A 4,129-nucleotide genomic window follows, 5' to 3' on the forward strand; every position below is an offset into this window, starting at 1 on the left:
CTATACAAATGAGACAACATGACATGCTTTTTTATCAGCAGTCTTTGTTCAGAACGTTAGTTTGAAGATTCAGTGCAGCTATGGAGACTATTTGTGTCAGTTTCTTTTAGCTTCTGTATTTCTTGAGATCCAGCTGCTGTGTTTTTTTTTCCCCTACTGGTATTCACAAAAGAATTGTGCTGAGAAAAACATGTCAAGCAACACTGCCTACACAAACATTAGATAAATATCAAAGGTTTAAAATAAGCAGCTGTCACATATCATGCATGTGCTAGCTCAGCAGTGTTAAGATTGGAATCCAAAAGGTTTATTCACTGCTGACAGACATTTGCTTCAGATCAGAACTCTTTAACATCTAAATCAAAACAAATAAAATATTCAGTGATTCCTTGTCATTTGTCCTTTTCACAAAACAACACATTTAAATATTAAAGAGAAAATAGTAATGAAACCTAAGTCTCATTGCAATGATAGCACTCAAATTACACTGTTTCCTGTCTGTGTCTGTCACTCACTCCATCCCTCGATTGCCCTCCCATCTCTAGATTTGTTGCCATGACAACCTAGGTAACAGGACCTCCAGCATCAGAACACATCCTGAAATGCACCTTGGTGAATGAATATTAATTGGCCCTGATTGTCCAATTGTCTGGTATCATAATCTGAAAGATTAATGTTTTCCGCTTCTTGCTGTTAGCAAGAACCTGTATATTGCTTCTAAATCAACTCAGTTAGAACAACAAATAATAATAATAAAAAATCCATGCAGGAGTCATACTTTTTCATTTGCATCACACCGTGAAAATCTACAGTACTTGCTCTGTACAACCAAATCTACACATTTGTAAAACCTGTCCTGATATGACTTTGGTGACATATGGCTGTCAGTCGTGACCTCTTCTTCAGTTTACTGATATATTTAGAGTTCACCTGAAAGTGGACTCATACCTGGAGGCAATCTGCGACACACGGCTGTCCATCAGCCGCTGTCTGGAGACTCACAGTAAGTCTTGGCATACAAAGGCCAGCTGCTATATTGCTTTACGGAAGGAATGCGCACGTCTGCAAAGGATCTCCCCCCCATCTAAAACATGTAGAGTCTCCTGCTGACACAACGTATGGGAGAAAACCACCCAACAAAGGAGAGGGGGAGATTGAGCCAGACTCACGAACTGACAGTACGGAACATGTTGGGCAAGCAGCGGCCGTTCTCTCTTAAAGCTGTGCTCCAAAGAAACGGGTGAACTGCAGTTCAGACCAGCTTAGACTTCACATTATTATATTATATATATTATTATTATCTGCCACATGCTTTTATCCGGTGTGACTTAAACATCTAATAAAGTAGCATGAAAGGTTTCATAAACAGGACACCAGTAACCACATATGAACAAGCACCAGTGATAAACCTCAGTACTAAACCTATCTTTAACAGTGCTAGGCACTAGGCACTAGGCACACGTTTCTCACATCACAGTTTTCCTGTCACCAACTGTATCAAGATCTATGAAAACCCAGCATGTGTATATACAATTGCAATGGGATACATATTTTTATATACAAATGATCCTAGTTCTCAATATTTGGCACGATGCTAGCTGTCTTGCTGCATTAGGGAGAGGCCCTCATCTGAGCTGTCCGAGAGAGAACTGTATCGGAAGCTGGAGCTGGATAGATTTGGGTAGATTTTGCCTGAAGTTGCAGAACAGCGCATTGGCAATGCATTCATCAAAACCAAGCTCGTCACAGCACACCTGACAGGGAACACCCATGACAAGCAACACAAAGGTGAGGGGACATGGCTTCATCTGTCATGTGATGTCATAATGACAGGGGAGTGGAGTGGCCAGTTCACAGGCACCTGTGAGGCACGACAGGCAGGTTACATTGCATTATTGTTATTTAGTAGATGCTCTTATCCAGAGTGACTCACACAGGTTGCAGTTTTTACATGTTATCCATTTATACAGCCAGATATATATTTAATTCTGAGTTAAGTACCTTGCAGGGTGTAGCAGCAGTGCCCCAATGGGAAAATGAACCAGCAACCTTTTGATTACAAGCCCTACTCCGTACCGCTATTCTACACTGCTGTACTGCGGCAGGTAAGTAAATAAAGGTGATAAGGAACCCAGGATGGAGCTCAGGTGCCATTCACAGGTAATCTCCCCTCCATCTCATCAGGAAGGAAACGTCCAGCACGCTCCCAGGACCCGGAGCAGTGAACCAGCAGTGAGTCGGGGGGGGGGAGGAGAGAGGGGGGGGGGGGGGGGGGGGGGGGTGTTGAGATATTGGCTCATTTGCTGGTCAGGTTTGCTGGAGGAAGAGACAAATAGAACAGATACTACACTGGTGGGAGCTTGGGGCACGCAGCTGTGAAATTGGATTTCATCCACAAGTGTCTGCTTCAGTTTGACGCTTCCTCGGGAACCTAAGTAAATTACAATGGATCTCCTGTGCTGCTGTAATTCTTGTTTCTCTGGTGTAACTGGGTTGCCTTTCTTTCAGCAGACTCTTCCGCTGCCTGAAAACCAAAGCCTCTTCAACGCTACCCTCACAGACACTTACAAGTAACTTGCCACAGCTTGTCAAATGTTTGAGTCAGCTGCTGTGAAAGTTGCTGGTACCTGCAAGAAAGAGCTCCATCCTGCTTAACTCTGTTGGGTACATCCATTTAAAATGAAAGCACAGAGAGGGTATCACATCAAACTGACGGACAAGCTCCGTGCGCTTCATATGAAGTCTCATTTTCAGCTCACAGATAAATGAGTACAAGTGTTGCCGTCCTGACAATTTTGTTCCTGCTGACAAAGTCTGTGCTGAAGTTATTTATTTATTTCCTTATTTATTTATGGACATCAATAAAATATGAATGAGCAAAAAAAAACTGCTGTCCTTGCAAGCTCTTGCATTTTGGAGAAAAGTTGGAAGTAAAGACTGCTTGGGTGAAGTTATTGACACTTACATAGAAATTTCTAGGCCTACCTTACTGTACCTGGTCTAATCATCTTTACAAAGGATGGCTTATCAAAGGCAACAGCTTGGCAACCATACCTACACATCTCTTATCTATGTCCATCTGCCTGTACATAATCAACACTGCTATCTGGCTGAAATTCAGCTCTATCACAGCAACCCTTATATACCTAGATAATTTACTATGCTTAAAGAATGTAATCACCACAGCCAGCAGGCGTGAGGTTATAAATCATTACTTTATAACAGGTTTATGATGCCATAGCTTCAGCAGCCAAAACTGTTTGCCCATATGTCATATATCACTGGAAAGCTTACAATATTTTCTTTTATGTGGTACAAGTGAGAAATTATTCAGTGATGGCTTGAGGTACAATGGAATAGTGATCACACTGGTCTTAACAGCACCCTCAACGTACCCCATGTTGACTTTTTCATATTTCAAATAAACATATGAATCCACAAATAATTATTGTATGATGTGAATGATTACACCCTTCTGATCTTAATGACAGCATACGCATATTTCTCATTGCAAGCCAATGCCAGCTGAGTTGGCAAGAATCACAGCTTTCAGTTTAGCCCATTGACATATTATGGTATGAATGCTACCGTGGATGTCAGTAACCTGGCTTATCAAATGCCTTCTCAACACCACATGAAAAAAAGGCACACTTACAATTACGTACATTCCAGTGTTTTCTTGTGGCCTTTTCTGTTTTCATTTCATATTAACAAGAGCAAAAAAAAACACTTTTCGCCATTAAAAATATTTCTCATTACTGGGTTTGAAAGGCAGGTATTTGATTTAATACCACACCCTAAATTAGCAAAACTGAGGAACACCCAACAGTAAGGTGAAGGGTTTTCTCCTGCCCTTATGCCTACGTAGAGAATTTGTTTTAAATGAATCTGACGTGTGTCACAAAAACAGTAAATACTTAGCAAACAATAGTGCTTTGAAAGTTTGGACTCGTCATCCTGAGTCAGGCACTACCCGTGTGTCCATTAGATGCAGTGTGTTTTACGTCTGACACAGCGTGTGTGTGTGTGTGTGTGTGCACGTGTGTGTGTGTGTCTGTGTGTGTATGTGTGTCAGATGGTGACTGTGAGCCAGTGGCTTACTGCAGGCCTTTGTGTAGATGGGAACCAG

This window comes from Megalops cyprinoides, chromosome 22 (genome assembly GCF_013368585.1).
Source record: "Megalops cyprinoides isolate fMegCyp1 chromosome 22, fMegCyp1.pri, whole genome shotgun sequence".
Taxonomy (NCBI): Eukaryota; Metazoa; Chordata; class Actinopteri; order Elopiformes; family Megalopidae; genus Megalops; species Megalops cyprinoides.